This window comes from Ceratotherium simum, chromosome 20 (genome assembly GCF_057802395.1).
Source record: "Ceratotherium simum simum isolate JZ-2026a chromosome 20, ASM5780239v1, whole genome shotgun sequence".
In the NCBI taxonomy this organism is placed as follows: Eukaryota; Metazoa; Chordata; class Mammalia; order Perissodactyla; family Rhinocerotidae; genus Ceratotherium; species Ceratotherium simum.
Window position 1 is genome coordinate 52,028,641 of NC_141919.1, and position 21,118 is coordinate 52,049,758.

Genomic DNA, 21,118 nt, shown 5'->3' on the forward strand with positions numbered 1-21,118 from the left:
GCCCTGTCTCCGACATATTCTGAGATACTGAGGGTTAGGACTTCAACCTGTGAATTTTGAGGGGACACAATTCAGCCCATAAGTGACTTATTTAACTTTGCATAGTAAGTATCTGGGGGAATTTTAATAAAGCTAAGGTACCTCCTACATGTTTTATCCACTCCACAAATCCAGCCAATTGTTAGGGTTTCCAATTTTTTTCCAACAGTAGGTCATTTCAGAAATGCAGGCACCATTAAATTAACGACAGTGAACCAACGCAGTTCATCCCTGATAAGTGGGATTTGACTCCAACATGACTCAAATAGATAAAGAGATTTTTATAATATTCTTCAAGTTATAAAAATATGAAAGAAACATAGTATAGAAATATAGAAAGAAAATTTTAAGACTTCTCCTTCTCCAATCTGATCCTCCTAAGATGACCAGTGTTAAGTGGTTCAGTGTGTATTTTTCCATATTAAAAGTGCTTATATATGAAAACTTACACTAAAACATATGCACATATGGGGACTCCATATGGAAGCATTTTCACACCCATTTCACTTTTATCAGTAACCCATCATAATATCTCAGTCTCATGATGTAATTTCAGTGGAATTATACTTAACAGCTCAACACATAAAATCAACACATTTCAATGCGGGAGGGGCAAATCATGTGCCTCCCGCCTGCTGATAACAGCAGGACGCCCTGGTGCTCCAGTCCTCTCTCGTGCAGACTTTGCCAGTTGGTCACCTAACAACTATTTCCAGTACTCTCCCTCTTGCCATCCTCACAAGACAGAGGCAGGAACAAAGAGATGTTCACTTTCCTAGACTCCCTTGCAGCTTGGGGTGAGAGATGACCCGATTTGTCAGTGAAATGTAGGGGAAGTCAGCTGTGACTTCTGAGGAAGATGTGTTTCTCCTCCTAACAAAAGAAAGGTGCCTAAAAACACTCTTCTCTGTCATTAGATAAAGTCGTGTGAGGCCACCAGACCAGAGGGAGGGGACTGCAGGGGGGCTCTGACATCCAGAAGAAGAAGAATTCCCCAGGAATTGGGCTACATTGAAATTAAGAACTTCTGTTCATCAAAATACACTATTAGGAGAATGAATTATCAATCCATAGATGAGAGAAGATCTCTATCAGTGTATAGAGTGAACAAGAGAGTCATAGTGAGAATATATTAAAAATTCCTACAAATCCATAAGAAAAAGGACAGACTTCACAAAAGAGGATATCCAATTGGCTAATACGCATATGAAAAAGTGCCCAACATTCTTAGTTATCAGAGAAATGCAGATGAGACCAACCATAAAACCACCACAATGAGACTCACTAACTATGCATTCACCAGAATGGTTGAAATTAAAAAGCTGAAAATGCCAAGTGTGGACAAAGATATGGAGCAAGTGGAACTTTCCTATGTTGTTGGGAGAAATGTCAATCGGTACAATCACTTCAAAAACCATTTGTCAGTATCTCCTAAAGATGGACATAGGGATTCCTTATAACCCAGCAATTTTGCTTCTAGGTGCATCCCGCATAGAAATGAAGACATATGATGAAGACATAACGTCTCACAAAAACAGCTACATGAATGTTCATAGCAACATTATTCACAATAGCTAAAAACTGGAAATAACTCAAATATCCATTAACTGTGGAATACATCAATTCATCCTGGTCTATTCACACAGCGAAGTATGTACAACAATACATGAGCAGTGTGAAGAGATATGAACAACCTGGGTGAATCTTACAAACCTCATATTGCACAAAAGAAGCCAGACATAAAAGAATACATACTGTATAATTCCATTTACGTAAAGTTTTTTTAAAAGGGCAAAACTATTCCATGGTGTTAGAAGTTAGGAGAGTGGTGACCTTTGGGGAGGAGGGAGAGGGAGCACCTGAGAGAAAGGATGAGGAGGACTTCTGGGGTGCTGCAAGGCTCCATTGCCTGGCCTGGGCGGGTTCACTTTGTGAAGACTGATGGAGCCGTGCACTTACGATTCTGCACTTTTCTGTACGTGTGTTATACCTCAACTAACAAAGTTTATTGATAAAGAAACTACACTTAAGAACAGAGGAGGGGAAGTTTGTGCCCCAAGCAAAATATTTGAGCTTTCTCTGTACGAAGTGAGCTGGTGAAGATTTTTAGGCAGGAGAGTGATGGGATCCAGCTATAAGACCCCATGGAATTAACTGCAGCAGCAGTGAAGGGGAGGAGATTGGTAGGAAGTGCAGTTCGGAGGCTGTGGCAGCAGCAGAGCAGGAAAGAGGAAAAGAGGTGACAAGGTGGATGTGAAAATGGAGGGCAGAGAAGAGTTGAGCATGGAACTACGCTGTCCAAATAGATCAAGACACAGAGGATGGAGTTCACAAGGAAGACAAGTTGATTTGAGGCCTATTCCCACTACTCCAATCACTGTCACCCCAAACAGGTACTGTGGAGGTGACGGTGCTGTGGGCAGGAGCAGCAGCCCCCACATCGTCACCCCCCTTCCTCACCTCCACTGCCCCCCCATCATTTTCTCAGTGCTCCCCAGCCTGGCAGGAGGTGGCAAACAAGCTTCCGGGTGAGGAGACCTGGCCAGAGCCGCAGCCTCATGGCGAAGCTGGATTTGCTGCATCTCTGTCCCCTGATGGGACCCACTCTCTTGTTCTCTCTACATCCCAGTGTTTAACAACTAGAAATGTCTGTGTTTCTATCAAAGGAACGCCAATCTAGCAGCAACAAGAAAAAAGCAAATATAAAACTCTTGTAATCAAGTGATCAAACAGCAACACTCAGAGTGGGGCAGACTGAAATTACAAGCCTCCTCCTCACAGGAAGCGGGAGCAACACCCAGCTGACAGCGCCTGTGCAGTATTCTCCCGTAAATACGCACCCGCAGCCTGAGCCCGACCAGGAGGAAATAACGAGGAAACCTGGAATCCAAACTTTCTACAGGACAGCTGCCCTCTGGACTGTTTTTAAAAAGTCAATGTTAGGGCCCGGCCAGGTGGCATAGCAGTTGGGTTTGCACACTCTGCTTTGGCAGCTCGGGGTTCACAGGTTCGGATCCCGGGCACAGACTTACGCACTGCTCATCAGGCCATGCTGTGGCAGGCATCCCACATATAAAGTAGAGGAAGATGGGCACAGATGTTAGCCCAGGGCCAATCTTCCTCAGCAAAAAAGAGGAGGATTGGCAACAGATGTTAGCTCAGGGCTAATCTTTCTCACCAAAAAAAAGCAAAGTCAACGTTCTAGATTAGATGAGACTAAAGAGGCATGACCAAGTGCAATGTGTGAATTTTAAATAGAAATAACAAGGGATGGAGGGATGCATTTATATGGTGACTGATAAACAATAATGTACAACAAAAATTTCACAATAAAAAAAATCAGTTGGAAAAAAATTTTAAAAATAAAAAAATAAATAGAAATAGCTATGAATCAGCTAAGGAATAACTATGAATGAATGCTGGGAAATTCTAAATATAGATGGTGCTATGGAATTCAGGTGTGATAATGGATACAGGAGAATTTCCTCATTCTTAAGAACACTTGTTCAAACGTTTAGGGGTGAAGCATCACAATGTCGGCAGCTCATTTAGAACAACAGACGTGGACGACAGGTGAAAGTCACTTTTCCAGTTAACATACTGGCAAAAGGCGTACAGGTGTTTTCTGTACTCTTTTTTCAGCTTGCCTCTAAACTTAAAATTTTTTTAAAGAAAATTAGGAAGAAGAATATCTAAGTACCGTATAATTACAAATAAAGCTTAGTTTTAAAAATAAATTTGATTTAAAAACCATAGGGGCCATAACACCCTAGCCTAGAAATATTTCACGTGGCAAACTATCCGGCTTAGTTCTACGTTCTGATCAGTTAATGAAGAGAAACGTCAAGAAGTGGGTTACAAAGCTGCCAAGACCAGAGCAAGAAAGCCGTGGGAAGTAGATAGATGGAGACACAGGAGAGAGGATGAGAACAGTCCCAAATGCATGTAGAGATGCAGAGACCCTCAAGCTCCATGAGGAGACAGCACGGCCCTCTGGAAAACTGCAGCTAATGATGTTTCATAATTGGAAGCAGACTCCATCAGGAGCTCACACCCCAGCTCTGGCCCTCCCTAGCTATAGGACCTTGGGCAAGGTTTTCCCTTTTAATTTCCTCGGTTTCCATGTCTCAATCAAAAATGAGGATTAAAATACAAATATTCACAGGTTGCAGAGAGAGGGATGTTAAACCCTTAGCAGAGTATCTGGCACCATAAGTGCCTAAAGGTCATTGCTATTAGGATCGCAGACATATTTTACAAAGTTAAGCAGAAATGGGCATTCTGGAGTAATTCCTCCATCCAAGCTACATCAATGAGGGGGCAGCCCACCTGATGGGAGAGGCAGCCTGGGGAATCAGAATCGGGAGCAGGTAGTCGTGTGAAGCACGGCCTTGGTATCAAACTGACCTGGGATATAATCCGAGCCCCATAGCTTCTTATTTGTGTGTTCCTGGCTAATTTATTTCACCTTTCCAAGTCTCAGTTTTCTGGTAGGGTGCTGAAGAAGTCAAATTAACAAATGCACTGAGTAAATGGTAGCAATGTTTATTAAAATCTGAATGGATATATGTAAAACATTGTTCATGAAGTCATCTTGTTTAAAAAAAAGATTTACTAAACTGATTACATGAGAATTTTGCCTTCACATAGAAATAGCAAAGATGTTTTCTTTGTGGGGAAAAGGCATAGACAAGGTAGATGACCTCTGTCTCAAATTTTTATGTAAAATAAAAACTACCCAGCTCTTCACTAGATTTCAGATAGGAGAGATACTGAGAGGATGAAAATGCATCAGCGTGTTACTACATCCCTTTGACATCCTGATCACCTTTCTCTTCAGTTGGTTTTCTTTTCTTTTAGCCTTTTTCTCTTCAGTTCCATTGTATTTTAGATGAGGTGTGTGGTCGTTCAGGTGTGACTGTTCCATGGCATGATTATGTTTTGTTTCATGCCTAGTACCATCTTTTTCCAAAGAAGGAACTTAGCAGGTCAACGAGGGCACCCAGACAAAACACAGTAGAGACAGCCAGTGCAGAGACGAGCACACTGCTCCAGACACACTGCAGCCAACCTCAACGCTTTCCTCTGCCAGAGCTTCTGGAGGTCTCTCCCCGTACCGGGAAGCCATGTTAGGAGATGGTAACCCAAGAGGCTGAGAAGAGCTATTCAAATTATTGGATCAGGCTAAGTTTAACACAGAGTAGATATCTGGTCAGTTTTTTTCCTGCTAATAATCAGAAGGAAGCTTGAGAGAAACACTTGAGTGGTTATATCCAATTTAAGCGGGCTATGCTTGAATCTGAGCTGCAGAGTGAATTAGGTTTTGCAATGATACTACAGCATTTTCAACATGTTGAGGGTTGAGAGGCCAACGTATGAGCCCAGTGGTCGGGGATACTGAATGTGGTGGTTAATTTTACGTGGCAGCTTGACTGGGTCACAGGGAGCCTAGGTATTTGGCTAAACATTCTTTCTGGGTGTGTCTGCGAGGGTGTTTCCAGAGGAGATTAGCGTTTGGCTTGGTGGACCAAGTAGAGTGGATTGCCCTGCCCGTCGCGAGCGGGCCTCATTCCATCCGCTGACGGCCTAAATGGAACAAAAAGGCAGAGGAGGGAAAATTTGCTCTCTGCCTGTTTGAGCAGAGACTCCTATCCTCAGACTGAGACTTACACCATCAGCAACCCTGATTCTCAGACCTGTGGACTCAGACTAGAATTACACTGGCTCTCCAGCTTATAGACAGCAGATCGTGTGACTTCTCAGCCTCCATACTCTCTCTATATATATACATATATATAATGTATGTATATACATATGTATAGAGTACATATGTATATACATATATACATATATACATGTATGTATATGCATATACATACATGTATATCCTACTGGTTCTGTTTCTGTTTCTCCAGAGAACGCTAATACACCGTGACTTGTGACTCACCAGCGTATGGACTGCAGTTGAAGCCACAGATGTGGACACTGTCTTCCCAAGAGGGTACGTCAGGAGCAAAGATGATAGCACCTAGGACAGCACCCTGAAGTCCCCACTCAGGGTCAGGGAGATGGCTGTGTACAAGGCCCAGAAGGAGAAGTCGGAGGGGGAGGAGCAGAACCGAGAGGCCGTGGGTCACAAAAGCCAGAGCACAACCACACAGGAAAACTGGAAGGAGAGATATTTTAAATAGAATTTGGACTTTTCCCCTTGCTAAGACATGCAAACAGCCAATTTTCTGCATTGACTTGCTTAATTTTCACGGCTTCTCTATAGTTATTTGAAATGTCACTGCCTGGGAGAGTTGCAAATAGAAATGAATATTGCTTCTTAAAATGTTTTTCTTTGAGGCTTAGTGGGGAGGTGACATGGTGCCAAAATATCACTGCGCAGATTGCTTGTTGTTGGGAAGGGGAAACCCAGCCTCGGTGGAAGGACTTGGTGTGATGGGCATGAGCGTCCCAGAGAGGGGACAGTCAGACAGCGGCTCCTCGTGTGGAACAGTATGGACTCTGTGCTGTCACTTAGGAAGGGTCCTTGTCCAAAACAGCTACCTGACTGGAATGAAGGCTTTCTACCTGCCTTCCAGCTTGTGGATAAAAAGAGGGTAAAGGAACAAGTGAAGTAGATCCACAAGGAAACAAACGGATAAAAGCAGGAGGCAGGATATTCCACAGTCCAACTGTTTTCAGCATACAGTACAACTGTCCCTTCAAAAAGCCACGGTCATATGAAGAGGGGTTGGGGGCACAGGACAGGACTGTTTTACTAAGAGAGATTATACTGGACATAATAATGCAATGTATAGCCCTTAACTGGATCCTGGTGTGTACATAGAAAGGCAGGTTTTGAGATAATTGGAAAACTTAACTATGAACTGATATTGGAGATACTGGGGAATTGTTAATTTTATTAGGAATTAGAATGATCATGTGATTATAAAGCAAAAGTTTCTTTTTTTTAAAAAAAAAGAAATGCATACTGATGTATTTAGAGGTGAATTGTCATAATGCCTATAACTCAAATTGCAAATACTGCAGAAAAATGGGGGAATGTCCTTATTTTATAGAGATAACACAACAAAATATTTAGGGGTAAATGTCAAGTATATAGCTTATATTAAAATATTTCACTCCTCCCGCAAATTAACGAAGCAAATAGAGCAGAATTAGACATTACTAATGTTCACTGGCATCTGGTTCCCCCTACTTTCTGATGCCTGGAGAGTTACACTCCCTCACGTTCTTGAAGTTAGTACAGTAGTGGCCAGGTTATCAGATCTGGCCAATGGAATGTGGGCAGAAGTAATGAGGTCCCACAGGGGCAAGCATTTAATCACCTGTATTGACTCTCCAGACTGCTCTTAGCCTGAGCCACAGCAAACCCAGAAGCCTCTTGTTTTGATGTTGGCCTCATAACATTATGGCGCCTCTGTCAACCTGGGTCCCCAAGCAATGCTGAAATGAAGTACAGCCCCTCACCTTCCCACCAACCTATGGTGGACATATAGCAGTAAATTTTGTTGCTCTAAAGGCCACTGGAGTTGTTTATTACTGAAGTATAACATAGCCTTTCCCGACTGATACATTTAACAAGTACTAAAACTAGGTGATGGGTTGATTTTATTATTCTCTCTACTTTTCTGAAATTTTTTACAATAAAAAGTCTAAATGATGATTTTCTTTGAAGATGGGCGTCTATGTTGCTGACATTAGTTCAATGAGATTTTTGCTTATTAACACATTTTGTGATGCTGGAGACACTCAGTATTGTCAGAGTAAATATTTTAGTATAGTGGAACAAGTCAGGACCTAGTACTGCTTCTAAAATGTATTCTGATTGACAAAAACCAGATTCTTTGGATTAAAGTTTCCTTCTCTATAAAATGAAGAGTTTTGACAAGACAGCCTCTAAGGTGCTTTCTTTTTTTTTTTTTAAAGATTTTATTTATTCAGTTTTTCCCCCCAAAGCCCCAGTAGATAGTTGTACGTCATAGGTTCACATCCTTCTAGTTGCTGTACGTGGGACTCGGCCTTGCGTTGGACGGAGAAGTGGTGCCTCGGGGCGCTCCCGGGATCCGAACCCGGGCCGCCAGCATCAGAGCGCGCGCACTTAACCGCTAAGCCACGGGGCCGGCCCTAAGGTGCTTTCCATTTACAAAACGTAATGGTTAAATAATTTAGGTACTTAATACCAGTTATTTTTATTTATTTATTTACTTATTTTTGTGAGGAGGACCAGCCCTGAGCTAACATCCAATGCCAATCCTCTTCTTTTTTGCTGAGGAAGACTGGCCCTGGGCTAACATCCATGCCCATCTTCCTCTACTTTATATGGGACACCACCACAGCATGGCTTAACAAGCGGTGTGTTGGTGTGCGCCCGGGATCTGAACAAGTGAACCCCGGGCCGCTGCAGCTGAGCGTGCACACCTAATGGCTTGCGCCACCGGGCCGGCCCCAATACCAGTTATTTTTAAATGGATATAAACATATATACATGTATTATAAGCAGTTGATTTTAAATCTATTTCTTTTTTCTTTGCACTTATATTTTTTTCTTGATCATACTAACTTTGCTTCTTGTGTAGATACACCACTTAAGGAAAAAATTTTTAAGAAACTTTGGAGGTGGAAAGCAAGTAAATTCTGCTTTACCATCTCAGAGCATTAGCCAGAAATAACAGACCTTGAGGAACAAGTGCACACAGAGCACCATGCGAGGCAGCGCCCAAAGCAGGGGACCCAGCATGTGGACGGACACGTGTATCGAGACAAGGCGGTTTAACCTCCTACTCTTTAGAAGCAAGCTGGAGCTATTTTACATGTCAAAAATAAGGGTTTGGATGCTATTTGGAGGCAATAAATGCAACACTTAAACAGAAATAGCAATCCACAAAATGCCTCACTGGAATAATATACTTGAATAAGACTCCATGGTGACTAAGAGCAAGCGGTTGGAAGCAAACATTCCCGTCACCATCCTCTGGCCTCCACGTGGAGGGAGCTCACTGCAGGGACATTCCTGGCCTGCCCCCACCGGCTCTTTCTTTCCCCAGGGAAGAGAAGGGACTCCTGACTGGTCTTTGGGGAGAAGGAACTAAGGCTCTGTAGCATCACCCCTTCCTCTTCTTTCTCTCTTTGGGATGAACCTGTCTGCAGAGGCCTGCTTTGTCTGTTCCTCTTGTGCCTTGAGTCTTAGGGGACCAGGTCCCCCCAAAGATGGGGAGGCAAATAGTTATAACAGCTATAGTGGTTGTCCAGTTCTGCCAGTGACCAAGTAGGTCTGGTTCTGGAGCCAGTACTAGCAAGCCCATCTGGCTGCAGGTGGAAAGCCACATTTGCTGAGAGCCCTAACAGTGATCAGAGCAACAGAGGGAAACCCAAGACAACACAAATACGTATGTTGATGCCCCCCTCCCCCAGCCCCACTCCTCAGCAGGTTGGGGTGGGGGTAGTGTAATGTAACATGCATTTCTGTATTGTTTGTTAATATGCCACGATGCTATAGAAGATGAGAAAACAAATGGAAAGGAGGAAAGATGGAAGTACAGATAAATAGTTAGGAAGCATGTAGAGTGGAAGGCATTGGCAAAATTCCTAAGATATGTACATAAAGACGAGCAGTTCACAAGCAGAGCATGTGTGTGTCAAACACAGATCCAGAGGGAATGGAAAGACTACGACATCGCTAAAACGCATGGCTCTAAAGATACAGGAGGCACCGAGGCACTAAACATTCATGAGGTTTTCATTCATCCACGCTTTCTGACCCTAGTGTCCTCAGTCTGAGAAATGCAAATAAAACCCCTAGCTGCTCAGCAGGCTAGCTGGCCATCTGTAACGGGGCCAGATATCCTTGTCCCATCGGCCGTGGGCAACTTCTCTGCTCAAACCGCCATTCTGGTCCTCATAACATCACGACCAGGACGCTGATGCGGCAGAGACAGACAGGCAGGCAGGCGACGTGAACACCGCGTAAGCAGGATTCAGGCAGCGTGGCCCTCCCACCCTGCTTGCACCCTACCCTGAGTCCGTTGACTAACCCCATTCCTCTCCCTTTGCTTCTACCCGTGCGTTTTAAATTGACTTAATTTACTAAGTGTTTGGAGCAGTTACATTTGGCTGGTGAGACCTGTGTTGGGAGCCCTGGGACCGCTTGGCTGGTGGTGTCCAATGGCGATGAATATGGGACAAATCCCAACTACGTTAACAGGAAAACCAGGTCACACTGCAGAGATGCTCTCTGAAATTAAAGCAATATTTAAGAGGAAAACCTCCAACCTAGGAGGACTACAAACAACTGACTCATGGCCTCATGTAGAAGAGGCATTAAACAAGAGATTAAGAGATAAACCCAGGTCAAAACTCAGTGGAGGCCTGATCAAATCTACAGGAAAAAAAACCCTCAAATCCCAAAGCCAAAGGAGGTGACTTGGGTGTTAGTGGGAGCTGTGACTAGTGTGGATAAGCAGACGTGTATGGCAGAATCAAACTGAAGCAGCAACTGCCTGCCTCTGGGAGCTGCCCTGCAGAGCTCTTTGACATCAGACCTCCCAACTCTGCCTGGGGCGCATAAAGAGGAACATTATGACCCAGCAGAATAGCTTCTGCAAAACCCGAAAATACAGCTCATGGTCCTGTCAGCCATCACAAAAATGAGGAACTTATACCAGATCAGACCAATGAATAAAGAATTTCATCAAGGGCCAGCCCCAGTGGCCTAGTGGTTAAGTTCGGCGCATTCCACTTTGGCAGCCTGGGTTCAGTTCCCCTGCGCAGACCTACACCACTTGTCAGTAGCCATGGTATGGTGGCATCCCACATACAAAATAAAGATGGGTACAGATGTTAGGAAACATAATGAATTAGTGAGTGAAAGAAAAAAATTCTGCTCCAAGCCACTCCATCACTATAGTTTTGTCTTTTCGAGAATGTCTTATAAATGGAATCCCAACATATTTGACCTCTTGAACCTGGCTTCTTTCACTCAGCATAATGCCTTTACATTGAGCTCAGCTGCTGTGTGTATCCACCATGTGTTCCTTCTCATTGCTGAGCAGAATTCAGTGGTGTGGTTATACCACAGTCCATTTATCCGTTCATGCTTTGAAGGACAGTTCAGTTGTTTTGAGGTTTTGGCTATTTCAGGTAAAGTTTGTGTAAGTTTTTATGTGAAAAGACCTTTTTCTTTTTCTAGAGTAAAAACCTGTGAGTGGGATTGCTGGGTCATATGGGAAGTGTATGTTTAACTCTATGAGAAACTCTCAAGCCTTTTTCCCTGGCGGCTGCACCATTCCACATCCCCAGCAAAGTAAAAGGGTTCCAGTCGCTCTGTATCCTCCTCAGCACTTGCACTTGATGTTGTCAGTATTTTTTATTTAAATCATCCCAAGAGGTGTGTAGTGGTTCCTTCTTATTCTTTTTCCTCTCTCTGTCTTGGGAAACTCTGGGGATTAATTGATCATTAAAAAAAAACTCTGTCACTTATTACATACCTGGAAGAAAAAGAATGGAAAGTGCCTGAGGGGAAAAAAATCTAAACAACCAAAACAGCAATAAAATTTTCAGACATCATCAAAAGGGGTTTGGTACCAGATGTTATAATGGAAAAATAAAAATAATGGCTCTTCCTCTCTAACAAGAAGACCACACAAAGCCCATGGTACCTTCAAGTACTGGGGATATATATTTTAACCTCTGGCAACCCTCCTGTGAGGTTATGGGAAGATCCAGAACCTTGAATGAGGACCCTTACAGCAGCAAATGGCCTCTGAGCGCCCTAAGCAAGCCCTTCACTCTCACCTCCACTAGTCCCTTCCCTTCAGCTGGAAGTCGCTATTTTTGATAACCATGCTTTCTTGTCTCTATTTCACATTTAGCAAGTAGGCTTTGGGGCTGAAAATCTGTCCCCGTCTGAATTTAAATAGACACCAATTTCACACACACACACACACGTGGTCTGACAGTATATTGGGCATTACAACAAACTGAGATGATAACTGGAAACCAGCCAGAAACACTGACAACTACTAGTGCAATGGGGTAGATGTACCCCAGTCCAGACTTGGGGGGACACAGGCTCTCCACTTACATAAAATGAAGAGGTACATCACAGAGCAGGCCACACCAGAAGCTGGGGCACGCTGTTCCTGTGTGAAGCTGTGACCTCCCTGAAAGGGGGCTTGCTGGCGTCTGACAGAGCTTGGAGGGGGAGTGGGGAGGACCCTTGAGGGGAGGCCACTGGGCATCTGGGCCCTCCCTGGCCTGGCTTACTGACGGAAGTGCTGGTTGACACCCCACGGGGTTGCCTGGAAGGGCCCCTGATCTTCACCCACTGCCATAAGACTGCAATCAACCAAAGGTTGGGGAAATGTGTCAAGTTTGCTCAGTTACGAGCAAGAGTGGAAGACATAATTGACCATATATTTTACACTGATTCCTGAACAATGCCAAGTGCTATAACTATTTGGTCTGCAAATCACAGACGGCACACTGAGAAGTCGATGGCAATAGGATAGAGAAATACAACTGAAAATCACAACATTTCCAGGCGAGGGCAGGATGTGGCCCAATTCACATCAGGCTCACATCTGGAGCCATATAACAGGATGTAATGGGCGAAGTAACTCCGACAGTAAATACAGGAATCAGACAAGAACACAGTATCTCACAGAAAATACAAATTGGGTTCTCGGAGGCTGAGGACACTCAGGAACAAATTCTTTGATAACAAGGGCCGAACAAAGACACATTCCTTTAAACCAAGAAGCTGTTTTAACAGCTACCCAGTGCAGTAGGCCTTGCACCCGTAAAGGGAGAATTATCAGAGGAGGTAAACTGAGCCAGAGGTGGGAGAGGGTCACGGGCAGGTATTATACAGAGGGAGGAGGTACTGGCTCACCGCCACGGATACAAATTCTGGTGAGGAGTTGCTGTCCCACCAGCGCTGCAACGCCAGGGCCCCTCCTGCAGGTGCCCAGCCACCTCTCTCCAGCAACGGCAGCTGCTCACGCACAGAAAGTGACACACACACACCAGACAGCTAGGCTATCAAGTGCAGGAGGGGCAGGCGACTGGCTCGTGCACCTGCGGCGGCTTCTGCCTCCGCTCCTCTCTAAGCAGGAGGCACACAAAGTCCCTTTGGCTCGCTTGACCTATAGAGATTTAAGAAGCACCAATTAAAAATAGGTCAGAGCACAAAAACAAAAACTAGGGTGCGTAACTAAATAGACTTCTGGTTTTAAGAGTGCTGGTCTTTCAGGCCAGCCCTGTGGCGCACGCGGTTAAGTACTGGAGCTCCGCTGCGGTGGCCTGGGGTTCGCCGGTTCGGATCCCGGCACACAGCGACGCACCGCTTGGCAAGCCAGGCTGTGGCGGCGTCCCATATAAAATAGAGGAAGATGGGCACGGATGTTAGCCCAGGGCCAGTCTTCCTCAGCAAAAAGAGGAGAATTGGCAGATGTTAGCTCAGGGCTGATCTCCTCACACACACACACAAAAAAAGAGTGCTGGTCTTTCAAGATAAGCCTTTCTCTTACAAAAGTGGCCAAGAGTGCCTGCAACAAGGATTAAATTGCTCCATAACTGGATAAAGCAAAATGCAGTAAAAGTACTTTAAAAAGTCAATACTGAAGCTAAATAAACTCTCAAATTTGGCTAGTAAATGCAGAGGTTTATAAATTGTATTAAAACGTCATGAGTAATATTCCTATTTTACATGAATCGTTGGACAAATGATGTTAGTTTGGCAATTCTGGGTTCTAAAATAGATTTACATCTTCTCTCTAATCTCATTATTTTAAACTTTCTAAATTTCCTCTGTTGGTTTTATGGGTCAGATAAATTATTCTTTACACAAAATATGTTAAGGCATTAAAATATAAACATATGTATTAACTAAAGAATAACTGCTGTTTTATAAAAGAATTTGTTCTTGTAAACTCCAACTAATAGTACAAACCATTTAAACCTGGTTGTTTCACTTCTGCTATCTGCATGTGAGTTTTAAACATTATCTCTTTGATTTTTAAAATCAAGAATGATTGTATTACACTTTAAATATACTTTTTGAGATCTTTAACTGACTTTAAGACCTGTGACTAATATTAAGTTAATGAATAACATTGTCACCTGAAATCTTTGGTGATTAAAATGCATAAATAAAGACATTACAAAAATGATCGATTACTCTATACTATATATTTGCTTTTTGTAAAGCCCCAATTAAAATGATAAATTTATTTGAGATAATATTGCCTTTTACACTACAATGATAAGGTTAATTTATTTTAAAAAGCTGAAGTTAAAACTTTAAATTTTTATCTAACTACATATATGTATTTGTGTGTATTTAAACAAAAAGGCATATAAAACGTGTTAAACTGAAAAAGCTTATAAAGAATAAAGAGGAGAGTGAATAGTTCAGATAAAAATTATTTTGATCTTTGAATATACAGTCTGCTCTTTAAAGAAAAAGGAGACAGTTTTGTTCTTTTTCTCCACTGGAGAACAGAACCCCACAGTTAATTCTTGTCTCCTGAAGCGCGAACCTTCCAAGAGGTTGTCTATTTGTTGCTTTGCACTGATTTCTTGAATCATTTTAAACAAGCCTCTCATTTCTAAAAAGCTAAATTTACTTACTACTATACTTAATTTAAACCTCGTCTTTCTGGCTTTAATAATTTCTTGTCTTTAGAAAACTACAGCATATGTTCATATCCTCATGTGATTAAATGTTTGACAACTCTCTCCTGATATTTCCTTTCCCTAATCTAGGTCCACAGTTAAAACTGGCAGATCAAATAGAGAAACTAGATTAATTATGTAGCGATAAAATGTAATCAAGGTAAGCGTTTCAATAATTGTTAACTTTTTAGGTTGAACAGAACATACTTGGGTTCATATATAATGACTGAGGCAAATTGTGCAAGAATCGATGTTTGTTCTTAGAAAAACCCTTGTAATCTGGTGGCAACTAAAATACATATTTTATGAAAGAAGTCAAAGGCCCTGGACATTCTTCACTATCCTCACTGATCATAAGGTCCTCTCTCTGGATCATCATTGGCTAAATACACCGAAATAGGGGATTCCACCCTCTTGCATTCTGATTAAATACAGTTTAATCAGAGCTATTCAGTCTTACCACTCATAGGTGGTTTCCTAAACTATAGATCAGAAACTGAGTTTTCTAGAAGTGGCAAAAAAAGAGACCCTCAATAAAAAATGGTACCAGATACCAAACAGACATCCCAAGACAAATTAGGATTTCCAGGACCCTTTCTATGTAGAAGGAAATGACTCATTGACATGTCTCATGCTTTTTTTTTTCAAGCTTCCTAGGTAACTCTAACGTCCATCCAGGGCTGAGAACCACTGACATAAGGTATGAATTGCCCATCAGTTTTGCAAACTCACCCAATTCCTGAAAGAGGAAAACCATCCTTCATATTAATGATATAAGTGGCCTCTGATCTGCTTGGAGCTCCTGAATGTGGGGCCCATTGGTCCGGAGCCCTGTTCTCTCCTTACATACATAATGTTGAGACGATTCATTGTTGCGTATTAAAGCAACAAAGTTTTAGCAGAAATTTCTGAGCAACTCAATCTTATTATGAACAATTACATTATTAAATTAACACTAAATTACTTTCAGAAGAACATGATCATAATATTTAAGTTTGTCAGACATATTTATAGGTACAAAAATCTGTGACAATAAAACTAAAAAATTACATTAAAATAATCTTTTAACTGAAAAATACCTTAACATGGGAAGTTTGCCCACGCTTGCCTGCTCGAAATGGTGGTTTTCAGTTTATGAGACTCAGAGGAGTCCTTTAACTTTAAATATTGTCATTTAATTCATGGACTCCATTGAAGAATGAAATGTTAAAAATATATAACTAAAGTAAGGACTAATTAATTATTTATTCTATGAGGATAGAATGAACAGATGAATACTACCTACTCTACAATTCTAATTTAAAAGCCACATGCTGAATATTGAGAGACTTCTAAAATTAAGTAGTAATTTTTGGGAGGTTTGGTTCTGGCTCTGAGGGGCTTAATGGGAAGCCACAGACCTTATTTTTATTTTTCCAACAAGAAGAACAAATATTTTCAAGCATCTAATTTGTATCAGGCATTGTAGTGGACCTTGGGGTACCATGGCCAGGAAGATGTACAAGTGGCTGTTCTCCTGGATCTAACAATTTAGCAGTAATTAGGTGTGGACCCTGAGAATATACATAACAGCCACAGACATTCTTCAACATAATTCAGAAATCAATCCTGGCCTACCAACTTGAAAAAGAGCACTCAGCCCCATATATCAAAATTTGACATGTGGCTCTGGATTACATCTTCCCTAATTAAACTTCTGCACCAGTAGCACCTCAGTGATGTGCTTGTTAAAAACACATGTTATTACCCTCACATTTAATAGGAAATGACGTCTGCTTTCTCTCTGGGGCTGAAAATGCCTTTTGACTCCAAAGACCAGAAGATTCCAAGGCATTTGCTGGGTTATGATAGATTCACTGTCGAGGGGCTGACATCAACCACGAGGAGTTCCAGACTGTGCTCCCCTCCCTTGGGCTGTACATCCTAAAAGAGCTAATACTTGAAGGGGACATCTCAAGTGTTTAAAAAACAGTTTGTTTTATTTGTATGAAACTCTTGGGTTTTCGCCTTCTCTCTCTCCTCTCTTTCAATATGATTAATTTATTTCCCCAAAATTTTGATATCATCTCCCTTTTCTCCTGAACTAGGACCACTGTCTTTTTCTTAGAAACAAGTCAGAGGCTCCACTGTGGTGGGCACTCCGTGTCAACCTCCTGAGTGGTAGCCACTCCCAAATGTCACACATGACAAATATGTGGGGAAACCCAGAAGGGCCTGCACTGTTGCTGGGTACCAGGAATTGGAGGTCAAGAGTTCTTCCTTCCATGTTTCCCAAACCCCAATTTAACTTAACTAAGTTTTCTAATTTGGAGATACATAATTATCAAGTAACTTCAGATGAGATGACATAGTTTTTCTACAGTACACACCTATAGTAACGTTGCTGATGAAAATAAGGTCTGTCTCATTCCCTGAATTATTGATAAATTCAGTTCTTAATATAAACCAAGCATCCCACGCAACACACTGCTCTTGGGCTGCTGATTTGACAAAGGAGCCTTCATTGAGCACTGGGGTGTGGATAAATGCAGCATACTGGTTTTTTTGGCCCTAGTCCAAAATGGGAATATTCTTATCCTTCACTATAGGTTGGCAAACTTTGAATAATTGATGATTTGAAAATGTTTTGCGGCCGGCATGAAAGAAACTTTGTTTTGAGAATGAAAACACTATAAAAATATGCTTCTGGATCTTGATCAAATCTCTGAGCCAAGTCTCCAATTTTTTAAAAATCACATATACCATCAGGAATAGGATAAAAAAATTTTAAACATATAATTCTGTGTATGTATATATATATATACACACACATATATATGTGTATGCATGCATGTAAACAAGCACAAATAAAAGCTATAGGAAGAGGTAAAAATATAAGCAGAAGTCTTAATATCTTTTTTCCTACCCCAATGTACAGTGTCTTGGACATCATTGCCCAATGCTAAAGTTATTGCATCTTAAAAGTAATAATAATAGTAGCTAACATTTATGGGATGTTTATAATATGCTGTACTGTATTGAGAGCTTTACATATATTATCTCATTTAACCCTCAAACAACTGTAAAGATCAAATAATACTATTTTGCCCATTTTACAGATGACAGTCCATTGCTCAAGGACACACTGCTAGAAGGAGGCACCGCTGAGACTGAGATTTACATGGTTTGAATCCAGAGGCCATGCTCTTAATCATCATGCAGTCACTTGCAAAAGCAACCTTAGTTTCTGCAATATATTTTTAACTTCACTTCCTTTACATTTTAAAATTATCAAATAATAAATGAATATGGTTTAAAAATCCAAAGGGTAAAAAAATGTAAAAAAGGAACAGAAAAAGTCTCCCTTCCCTCCTAACTCTATTTTCTAAGTGACTTGCCAAAAGATCCTAGGCATTGTAATATCAAACACAGGAAGCACTTTTTTCTCAGAAGTACAACTCAGTTATTTTTTGGCCTCTTATTTGGAGTTCTGCTTCTGGTAATGGCAGAGCAGCTCATATTGGACCAAACCTCCTGCAGATAACAACTGTAATCTCAATTACAATTGAGATAACAATTTTTGTAATAATAATTTAAAAATCTATTTGAAGGCACTGGAGAGGGGAGAACAGGAAGAAACTAAAGAGTGGTTGACACTCAGAAGACAGTATGGTACTGGGTTATTCTACTTTTATGGCTTTTGCCTCAGTTGGTGCTATTCGTGGTGGGTAAAACTCAGAAACCTGCACATGTACTGGTTGAAGAAGTGGAGGAGAAACTTTGGGGCAACCACAAAAAGCTGGAAAATGAGGGGAGAAATCTCAGACAGGAGGTAGCTGCAGAGCAAGTCCCCAAATTATGTGCGTAAATGCTGCCCAAATCTCTGGCTGTTCCCTGGAAGATGTTTGAGCACAGCAGACTCCAAGCAGGACAGCTAAGGCTAAAAGAACTGAGGAGATCTCAGCCACTGCCCATGCGCGAGAGGCAGAGTGTGTGCTCAGATAAGCGAACCACCTGCTAAAACAAAACAATCAGTGCTATTCAGAGAAACAGAATCCATAGTCCCTACAAGCTATCTCACAATGCCCAGAATATAATCCTAAACTATTAGACATATGAAGAAACAGGAAAATGTAACCCATACTGAAAAGGGTGCTTCTCAAAATTTTTGGTCTGAAGATCTCTTTATACTTTTAAAAATTATCAAGGACCCCAAAAGGATTTTATTATGCATATTATATCTATTGATTATTATTAGAAATTAAAGTTGACAAAAGTTTACAATATTTATTCATTCTTTTAAAATAACAATAATAAACCCAGTACATGTCAACATAAATAACACATTTTCATGAAAAATAACTATATTTTCCCAAACAAAAGCAATTAATGAGAAGAGTAGCATTGTTTATATTTTTTCAAATCTCTTTGATGTCTGCCTGAATAGAAAGATAGCAAGAGTCTCATATGTGCTTCTGTGTTCAATCTATTGCAATATTTTGGTTTGGTTTAAATTATGAAGATAATCTGGCCTCACATAGTTGGAAAGATATGAATATTTTAATAGCCTTTAAAGATAATTGCAGATATTCTTCTTTAATACTATAGTAGAATTTGACAAATGGTAATTTCTTAAAGGTTTGTCTGGAATCTGAAACTATATCATAGCCTGTTACATTTCATATTCTATTACATTAAAATCCATTGTTCTATATTGTACCTTCAATGGATCTTTTATCCATGCATAATTTTATAACATTATATAAAATTTATAAAATACTAGTTATAGTATACTATATACCTTATCCTGTATAAAATACTCGTCCATTGAGTTATGAAGATCTTTCAACTGTTGACACATTTCATTGTTCAATATTAAAATTCACAGTCATTGATATCACTACTGATCTCATCAGGCAAGTCTCGAAAAACAGGAAACTCTTGTGCTCATGATGGTGGATACAAATTTTTCAAAATTCCAATTTTCACTTGAATATTAGAATTTTGTCCAAATTGTCCAAATATTGTCATTTTCTTTGAGTGACAAATTCATTTTTTAGAAAATATCTGCCAAATACTGAATTCTGAATAACCTGTGTGTCTACCTATTGTTCTTTCAATTTTTCAGTTTCATGAAAGAATCAGCTAGTTCTGCTCACAGCTTGACCAACCACACAGTACTTTTTCTATCTGCTCTATTATGCAGCAAAAGTGATTTATGCACTATTCGTCTTATTACATAGAATATTAAAAAGACGTATATTTAAAGGTTGAGATTAAAAGAAAGCAATAGTTATCTGGCATTATCAAGGAAATTCTTAGAAAGCTGGCCACTAGTACAGCTTAGTACAGCTGCCTTGATTCATGCTAAAATGCCAGCAGTTTTACTAACAACTGCTCTTTTACCATCATTGCAAATGTCAACATGAAACAGGCAAATAACATCTTAGGATTAATATGAAAATAGTTTTGACCTTTCAGACCCTGAGAAAGCATCTTGGGGAACCTCAGAAAGTACCTTGGGGAACCTCAGGAATCTGCAAACCACCCTGTAAAGAACTGTTGCCCAAAAGAAAATGTAAACAATGGAGACTGACCTCAAGATGACCTGGATGTTTTAATTAGCAGATGAGGAGTTTAAAGCAGCTATTATAAGTATGCTCAAAATTTTAAATGGAAATATTTTCAAAATGAATGACCAAATAAAAAATTCCAGCAATAGAAATTACTCAAAAGGACCAAATGGAAAATTATGGAACTGAAAGATACAATTCTGAAATTTAAAAAATTCACTGCATGGTCGTAACAGCAGATTGGAAAATAAATAAGAAAAAGTCAATAACTGGAACATAAATTCTTGGAAACTATCAAATCTAAAACATAGATAAAAAAGATGGGGAAAAAAAATGAACAGAGCCACAAGACTCTGGAACTAGGAGACAATACCAAAAGGTTTAACATAACTAGAATCAAAGAAAAAGAGAATGAGAAGGGGGCAGAGACATGTATTTGAAGAAAAAATAGCCCAAAGTCCAAAGATTAGGGACAGACAGAAATCTATAGATTCAAGTTGCTCAGAGAACTCCAAGTATAAATACAAAGAAAGCCACACCTAGGCATATGACAGTCAAACTGCTAAAGGCTAAAGAGAAAGAGAAAATCTTAAAAGCAGTGAGACAAATGACATACCATATACAGGGAACAATAAGAAATGATGATGAGTTTCTTATCTGAAACAATGGAGACTGGAAGATAGAGGAACCACATTTTTAATATGCTGAAGGGAAAAAAAAAATCTCAACTCAGAATTCTACATCCAGTGAAAATGTCCTTGAACAATGAAGGTGAAATAAAGACATTTTTGGATAAAGGAAAACAAAATATTTATTACCAGGAAATGTACAGTTTAAGAAAT

At 40.6% G+C, this 21,118-nt stretch overlaps 1 long non-coding RNA gene across 1 annotated transcript in view; it reads right to left on the minus strand.

Annotated features, from left to right (window-relative positions):
* LOC147914464 (uncharacterized) overlaps positions 1-21,118 on the minus strand; it is a 52,685-nt gene that overhangs the window by 18,993 nt on the left and 12,574 nt on the right. The window lies entirely within an intron of this gene.